The following is a 9402-nucleotide window of genomic DNA, read 5'->3' as shown; positions in this document are numbered from 1 at the left end:
CCACTCTGCAAGATTCTGTAATATTGTACAGGTCTTAGGCTCTATTATATTTGTTGTTGTTTTGAACTTCGCACAAAGCTACACGAGGGCTATCTGTGCTAGCCGTCCCTAATTTAACAGTGTAAGACTAGAGGGAAGGCAGCTAGTCATCATCACCGACTGCCAACTCTTGGGCAACTCTTTTACCAACGAATAGTGAGATTGACCGTCACATTATAACGCCCCCACGGCTGAAAGGGCGAGCATGTTGGGTTGTCTGGGATTCGAACCCGCGACCCACAGATTGCGAGTCGAGTGTCCTAACCACCTTGCCATGCCGGGCCTCTCTATTATTGAAACGAACCTAAGTTTCTTTTTAATGGCTAAATTTGAATATATTTCTTTGTGGCTAATTTTGAGGATAAGTTTAACATTAAACGAGAAATTTGAGAAAATAAGCAAATTGTGTTGATTCTTAGGTTAACTTTTGCATGTAACATTGAATGTCATATAAAGAATAAACTGGGTTGAACTGGTTGGCCAATCAAGTTTCCACATGGTATAGAAATGGCAGTTACTACACCCACTTATAAATACTTCGTTAACCAACCTGGAATTCCAAGAATTGTCACTGAAAGTATTATACCAAAAATGTACAAAACATGCAATATTAATTAAACTTTTAACTTTCTATTTATGTATGATTATCGAGCTTGCTTCTTTCATAGGACTGAAGCCATCAGGATTAAACATGACAGATGTACTTGGTGTGGCCTGGGGGATGTCTTCATCTATATGGCACATCCCCCTACCAATGGAATACTAAGGGGATAAAAATGCTCCTTGGAAGATCACCCAGGCATGATGGTATCTAAGGGTAGGTTATCAAAGTATCTTAACGTGAAATTGGCATCCGCGTTTTTGTTTCCGGGCTCCATCGGGACAACATGGTGCAATATGTTCATACCCCCACTTAAAAGCTAGCTGTACCAAACTTTGCACATGTGCGGATGTTCTAATAATTTTGCTGTTGTTGTTGTGGTGCTGGTGTGAGCCCCTTAGGGTTAGTAAAATTCGGAGATTGTTTGAATGGGTAGTGAAAGAAACTTTATTTAATAGTGCATAACTCGGATCCTCAAAATGGAAATGCAGATGGATTGTTTTACTATAAGGTGAGATCCTGTCCATTCATTGTATGTCCTAATCCTTTACACTGTGTTGGAATTGAAACCATTTCTGGTATAGCAGCATCAAACTATGTAGTAGGAGATTTTGGTAGTGGATGGATGCCACAATTAAAACTTCAAAACCTCATGAAAGAAAAACAGAAGGTCTCAGATCTATTATGAGCACTCCATGCCACACAGCAGAGCAAAGCTCAGCCAGCACAAATAGAGAAATGCGCCTAGGCTGTTGTACTTTTATGGTCAGTTACAATTGCACTAAGGAGTTCTGTATCATCACTTTTAATCACTGAGCTATGGTTCTCAGATTGTGTTGCAGAGCTCTATGGAAAGAGGTTCTCCAAACTTGACATAACACAAAAACTGGAGGATACTGACGTTTTATCTGAACTTGAGCTAACATTCAGTGGTGATTGTTTTGGTTGAAATTGAGTTGAGATATTCAGTGATATTGTAAATACTGTACAGTATGTGTCCCCAAGAAAATAATCTGTCAAGGCAAGGTAAAACCCAACAGGGATATGTTGGATCTATTCTATCAAGAATAGCCCTATCTATTGCTGATCCAATCTCAAAGAATGTGAAAGGTCATTGGTTTGTACTAATCACCATCGACTACTTCACGAAGAAAGCTGAGGCTAGTCCATTCATTGATACATTGGTACAATTCATAACTGGTGTGTTTTTGGAGAACCCAATAGCACATTTTGAAGCACTAGAAGAGATCCGCATGGATTAGGGAACTACTTTAAGCAGCAATTTATTCTGAGTTATGTAAAGTGTTAGTTGTGGTGAAAATGTGCACCTCACCTTATTATCCCAGTCTTTTGATTTAGCATAGTAGGTAATACAAAATTCCAAGCATATGCTTGTCAAGTTCATTAATTCCAGCTGGACTGACTGAGATGGACACTTACTATATGCTATGATGGTGCACATAGCAAATGAACAAAGTTCAACTGGCTGTTTGCCAAACATGCTCATGGTAGAAAACCCTGCTATCTGTTGATGTGATGTATAGTCCTTCCACTAGAGAAGACAATCCACACTACTCACATAACATGTGGAATGATTAAGTAATTAGCTGGTTGTCTACGACAATCTACATGAGAAAATGCTAAAGTTAGAAGCAAAAGACAAGTTCCAAGCTGTCAACAACAGCTTCCCAATCAATATGGGTGAAGTTAACTGTTCATCATTGATCTGTGACTGTGATTATATAATTACTGATTGAAAGGAAGTGATCATCATTGCTCTTCAAGCTATCAAGTGGTGTTCACAGTAAATTGTATGAACTATATTGTTTGATTTCCACTTGATTTTTTTACAGTTAGTGTGGTTTGTTGATCATAAGATTAATGTAACTGTAAGATCTGTACTATTTTGTATTTTATTTATAATGCCATTCTGTACCAATTATGCAAAATACCTTGTTTGCACCACTAGAAATAAAATCCTAGTGCAGTACATAGTGTGTGTGTGTGTGAAGGTCGTTATTGACAAAACATTTCATTTGGCGACGAGGATGGGATTCGACTTTACAGCCGATTATGTCTAAAATATTAAATTTGACTTCTATTGAGCCTTTCGGCTGATGGACCAAAACAATATTTCTCAAAGGTGGAAACGCTGGAAAGAGTAGTTCACCTATTATTTGATTGCAACAGGCATAACGGATGCGGGGCAGAAAAGGGCTTTGCTTCTCCATGTAAACGGACCTGCATTCCAGGACATTTTCTTAATCTTCACAGACACAGGAAATACCTACCAGGCAGCATTGGATAAGTTTGACACTTATTTTGAGCCGCTAAATATAGTTTTTTTGAAAGACGCTTGTTTCGACAAGCTGTTCAGCAAGATGGCGACAATATTGATAGTTATGTTACTCGTCTTAGAAAGTTAGCTTCATCATGTAAATATGTGGATTTAAATGATGGCATGATCAGAGAACAAGCTATAAATAAGTGTAAATCTCATGACTTACGTAGGAGATTGTTGAGACAAGAAGGAATAACTTTAAAAAAGATGTTGGAAATCAGTCGAGCAGTTTATTTTGTAATTTTTGTCAAATGGTTCATTTATCTTGTAATGTTGTAGTCATAACTACTATCCATGAAAAAGGGAATTGTTAATGTGACCAGTGAATTTAGTCATGACCGTTATCCATTGTTGATGTGACCAGTGGCTTGTGTTTCAAAGGTAAATGTTATTCTAATATATTTTGCTGTGCTTCCAAATGATCTATTCTTTAAACAGATTTGTGTTAATATATATGCTATTATTTTTCTGTTTCCTGAAGGTTCATTTGGTTTTAATAACCTTGCTGTTTAGTACTATTATTTTTTCTTTCATTTATTAAATTATATAAAATGTTTTTATTTTTATAATGTAGTAAGGTTTTCTTTGTTGGAGGAAAATTTTCATTACACTGGTTGGATGTATTGTTACGACAGCGGAAGTCACGTGACGCTGCTGGTAGCATGCGTGAAATTTCTCGAATGGTCGGGGAGGCCCGAGCGTATTCGAGACGCCCCCTTCGTTAGTATATAAGCCTGGCAGAGAAGCCAGCGAAAGATAGATAATTAAAGAAGCGAACAGTAGTTACGGTAATATAAAGTGTGTGTTTGTACTCGTTGAGAGCGAAGTTATCGAAATTGCGAATTGCTGTGATTTATAGCGTGTATTATAGAAGTTGTTAAGTTTAAAGTGACGAGAAATGTACTGACAGTGAGAATTACTGTGTAGTAAAAGTTGGTATCGAAAAAGAATACACTGGTTTAATTAAGAAAGGACTTGTATCGCTGAAGTTCCTCGGAAAGAATTTCTACCGGAAATTAACAAACAAGCAGATATGTAACAGTATGATTTCTCTGTTTTTGGTGACTTTTTTATTTAAGGGTTTATTTTTGTATGGGTGTTGGCTTTCATCTATGGTAATGGGGTTTGAATGTTTAGTTCTTTGTTTAAGGATATTTTAATGTAATTATACATTATCTAATTGTTAAAGGGTTTTGATTGTTAACTTGCAGCTCTGTGTTAACCTTATGCTTATGGTCATAGTCAATTTTATTGACCTTGCAACAACTACGTAACCATAAAACTATACATATTGACCATATTTGATAAGCATTTAGTAAACATTACAAGTATGTTGTATCCAAAAACATGTTTGAATGATAGGTGATTTTCATGTTAAGAACAAAAATACTTCTCATCTGTTATTTTCTCTACCCTAATACTAACTGTAGCTGAATCATCAATCTACAGTGTCTGTGCATGTGTTTGAGGTATTATTAATGTTACTATTATCTTATAAAATGAGCCTTAAATTTGTGGTAACAAAATAATTGAAATATAGCTACTTTGCACATTTTTAATTTATTATATTCCGTATGTGTGTATATATATATATATATTATGGGGGGGGGGGGGTATTTCAAGCTCCTGCGCAGAGACCAGTGAAGTCTAGCATCAGCCCTGACCCCTAGCTACATGGAGTCAACAATTTTGAAGACCACTTTAAAATTTAACTATATTTTAAATGTTACTTTTTGTTTTGTAATAAATTATCATATTGTTACGACAGCGGAAGTCACGTGACTCTGGTAACACGTGATGAGTATCTAGAAGATTCACAAAGAGGCGAGTGCAATCTGGATGTGCGCTTTTATTGCATATAAGCGCGGCAAATAAAACGAGAGAATTAATCGGAATTGGAATCGCAGATAGAGAGATTGAAGATATAGACTCGGATAGTTGAGTCAAGCGGGCGGTAGGCACCGTAAGTAAAACGCGTGAATCGTTGTGAATTATAGCGTGTGTTAAGTTAAAGTGACTGTGGAAATTAAGTGTATTGCAAAGTTGAATTGAGAAAGAATAAACTAGTTTTATTTAAGAAAGGAATTGTATCACTGAAGTTTCTCGGAAAGAATTTCTACGGAAAATTAACAAACGAACACAGGGACGTAACAATATTGATGTTTTCTTTTAATTCAGAACAGTATTTGAACATGAATAAAGTATATTGAAGTCATCCAATATATGCTCTATTTAAATATGATAATTTTTTATGTTGAATTTTTTTCGATAGATATGATTAAACTAAATAAGTTATTTATCAATGAATTCAGTATAACAGAATGTAAAACTCAGGCTGTTTACTTTCTTTTTTCTTGCTAATACATTTCGAAATAAATTGAAATTTTTATCATGAACGACACTTTTTGCAGACGTAGACAAAACGTCCTGGCCCCCAGTAGCACAAAGGTATGTTTACGGACCTACAACGCAAGAAACCGGGTTTCGATACCCGTGGTGGGCAGAGCACAGATAGCTTTGCGTAGCTTTGTGCTTAACTTCAAACAAACAAACAAAACGTTCTGACCAGGGAGCAAAGCCCAGAATTACCCAGCGCAACAAGGTCTTTATTCAGAATAACAGAACTAACTGCCAAAGTTTTTGTACGCCTCTAGTTACTTAGTACGAAATACTTTCAGTGGCATCACATCGTCAACATCTGACCTATAGATCAGTAGCTGGACAAAGCTATGACCTGTCCAATATTTTTTGAATTAAATAGCAAGTCTAGCCTGAATATGCTGTGTTATAGTTACTTCATTGTAAGTAAACTCCTTATAATGATATAGTGCGGTTGACATATTCTTATGCATTCTTATTTACTTTCACTCGTAAGTTCTTAAAATATATTATAGCCATAGACGACTAATCGAGGGGGAGGGGAAGAGTCAAATGAGTTTCTCGCCTCGTGTGTTCTCTCATCAGTTCTTCCTTGTGCCCACCTTTAAACAAATGTAGGCCGTACGATTACGATAGCAAATGAATAACCTTAAAATTGTTCAGTACTGTTTACCAAACTTTTTATTTTCGCTCTAAAGTTACATCTTAACGGTATAGCTCTTGAGTACCTTTCTTTAACGATGGTCTAGTATTTATATATACATATAATTGTTCAGCTTATTTGCTAATTGTCTTAAAAGTAGATTAATACACTAGCATCCCTAAATTAATATACGTTAAAATGTGTATACAATAAAAATGATTCTCTTGCAGTGATAAATCTGATTCTTTTTTAAATGATTAAAGGATTTTAATAACACCTTTAAACTTTAATATTAAATAGAGAGCGCTGTAATCGACTTAGGTCATAGGCACAGAGAAAACGAATGTTGTGTAATTTGTGGTGGAACGGGAAGTAATAGTAAGTGGTTTCGTTAATAATATTAATCTTTCCATCTTAAACATTTCTTGATTTTAAAACTGGTTTTAGGCTGTTCTGAAATAGACTTCAATCTGACAAAAGAAGAAGACATGATAACTGCACATGTTGTATTTGTACACAATTACAAATGATTCAGTGCCTCGCTGTCACTGTGTCAGGGAATAATAATATTCCACTTGGATTAGCACTGCGAGTGAGATTTCAGTTTTCAATTAGGTAGTTTTAATATAAGAACTTATGAGTGAAAGTAAGTTAACGAAGAATGTAGTAATATTAATACGTCAACCGCTATTTCTGCTATATGCAGTGCCGAGGAGGGCTTTTGTTCAATCCCATTATTCATCAGGCTGGCTGGGAAATGGATATAACAGACATATTTTTGTTAGTGTTACTGTCTGTACTATTAGTATTATTACTGCTATCATTAATTACTTGAACAACTGTTTTGGTGTGCACAAGATTAAGTTCATGAACTGTAATTTTATAAATGTTACGTAAATCATCACAAATCATAGTTACTGAGTTAGGTTTATGATTTTTATTAACTTTGAAGTTATTTATTTATTTTAGCACCAAATTGTTTATTAATATTATGGTGTATTTTGCTTGAACTTTGAAGAACTGCAAACAGTAAGCTGGTCTTTTTCTTTTTGATCCTGGAGTGGGTCAATGATCATAGCATCAGCTGGAGAAGACTACATGAGTAATTATAAGAACTTGTGACTTTGCTATATCCAGTGCCATTGAGGCCTTTTGAACAACACTAGAACTCATCAGGCCAGCTGGAATGCAACAGATATAGTAGTGATAGAGAGCCATGTTCAGTGTAAGGACAGAAATTGGGCATTTGAAAAAAAAAGATTTAAGAGTTTGGGTTGATGATTATGAGATGGTTGAACATCTGATTTTTCTTGTCAATTTTTACTAGGAAAGATGTAGAACATAGCATTTAAGAACAACCAGTACCTGTTGACCCCTCAACTAAACTACACTATTATTATTATATAGTATTAAAAAAATCAAGATAATTCAAAACCAACTTTTATCATTCAAATATTTATTAAGCCTTTCCGTAAGTTAAACTCCCTTTTAATTTGCTTCTTCCATGACATTGGAAGGCAACTCATTCCAAAGGCTAAAGTTTCCAAATGAATATACTTCCAAAAGATTATATTCTTTAATTTTTTATCTGAATTAAATTTGATGGATTAAGCCAGATATGATAAGATTCAAGATAGGAAAATTGGAGAATTATAAGGTATCTAGGCCAGATAATGTTTATACTAAGATAATGAAGAAATCAAAAGAGCATATTTATGGGCTATTAACTTAAATTTTTACTAAATCCATTAAAAATAAAGTGGCACAATATTGGAGATTAGCCATTATTACACTAATTTTTAAGGAGGTGTAATAGACAGTGTCCAAGTAATTACTGCATAGTTACATATATTTCAATGATTGTTGGGAAATTAATAGTCCATAATTAAAGAAGTTTTACAAGTGTATATGGACATATGGCACATTATTGCAGATAGCCAGCATGGATTTGGAAAATGAAGGTCTTGCATTATGAATTTACTAACATTGAAAATGTTGCGTTTAACAGACTTTCAGAAAATAATCTTTTGATAAGTTGATTATTTGTGAAGGATAATTTGTTGTGTAACAGTTTTCTTTTATACAAGTATTCCAGCTAATGTGCAGTATAAATAACCTTTTTTTGTTTAGATACTGTGAAAGAGGGTTATTTTGCACAGGTTTTAGAGAAATTCTTAACTTGTAACAAAAAAAAATTAATTGTTTGTGTTATGATTTGTTTTAATGTCATATAAGTGTAGTATGTGAGAAAAGTAACATTACAACTGTTTACTAATGTAGTGTTGTTAAAAAAACAAGAACTGTGCAAAGTTATCCCAGGTTGGGCCTATTTTGTACTATAATCAGATTTGTTTTATTTATCAATGGTTATGTATATGGGGAAAGATAATCATAATATGGGGTATTTTTGCACAACTAATGTACCTTTTATAAAACTAAGAAATTGTACTTCTCATAAGAAAAAAAACAACTAAAACAAGTCAGTTTATATGACTTTTTAGCACATTAACTCTGAAAAATAAGTTCTTCTGTAAAGTATCTAGAGCTGACATCTGAACATAGGAAATAAAAATTTAAACATGAAATTACACTGCACATACAACTCCATTATCTTATAAGTAGAGTGTTTTGCATTACAAAAACTTATGTTTAGAAAAACAGATAACCACATCATAGAAGTTGTGGCTGTGATATGCCACCATAAATATCAATAAGAGGCACAATTGATGTATTCTTCTGTGCTGGCCAAAAGATAAAATCATCATCATCCTGCTTGAGAAAATTTACCACATATGTAAGACCATCACATTCTTCAGCCACTTGGTCAGTGAATCTGAAAACCTGAGTTCTTTCACTTCTTAAGGTAATCACAACCCAAGTTCCCACAGTAATTTTGTACTGGAAGACACTCTTTGAACTTTAGACCATTTCTTTCTTGTGTCAGAATGCTTTTTCTTAACTTCATCACTGGACTCATTGCTAGAATCAACAACCAGTGTATTACAAGAGCTAGATGTTAGTGTACTACATTCTGCAATGTTTTCTTTTAAGATAAGGTCATCTGCTGAAACACTTTTTTCTGTCTGTATAGGTTCTTTGTTTCTTCACACTTTCATTATATTTTGTTGGCAGTCAGTTCTTGCAGAGGTGCTCAAGTATAGATTCATTTATCAACCCTTCTTTTTTCTTACTTGTCTTTTGGTAAATGTTTCAAAACTTAGTGATAATCAAGGGGTAGATTCCAGTTGCAGAAATTTTTTTTTTTTTAGGTTTGCCTTTTGATTTATGAAATTCCAAATGATCTTGAAGATGCAACAAAAACCGTGGAAATGTGTCTTTTAAGATGGTTTTGTGTTTTGGATGTTTCATTTCAAAGTAATTTAGAATTTGTCTGTTTTT

At 34.3% G+C, this 9402-nt stretch overlaps 1 protein-coding gene across 3 annotated transcripts in view; it reads left to right on the top strand.

Moving 5' to 3' along the window:
- The window catches only part of LOC106467581 (RING finger and transmembrane domain-containing protein 2-like), a 44850-nt gene that overhangs the window by 3390 nt on the left and 32058 nt on the right, over positions 1-9402 (top strand). For 2 of the 3 annotated variants that reach the window (XM_013927941.2, XM_022395783.1), the window contains exon 1: positions 6302-6381. The exons of the other annotated variant lie outside the window; for it this stretch is intronic. The gene's annotated coding sequence lies outside the window, so the exon portion shown is untranslated. Of the gene's footprint in view, positions 1-6301; positions 6382-9402 lie in introns of those variants that run through there. 3 annotated transcript variants of the gene reach the window in all.

This window comes from Limulus polyphemus, unplaced genomic scaffold (assembly GCF_000517525.1).
Source record: "Limulus polyphemus unplaced genomic scaffold, Limulus_polyphemus-2.1.2 Scaffold2670, whole genome shotgun sequence".
Taxonomy (NCBI): domain Eukaryota; kingdom Metazoa; phylum Arthropoda; class Merostomata; order Xiphosura; family Limulidae; genus Limulus; species Limulus polyphemus.
Note: the sequence above shows the minus strand (reverse complement) of the source record. Positions and strands in the feature narration are given on the sequence as shown.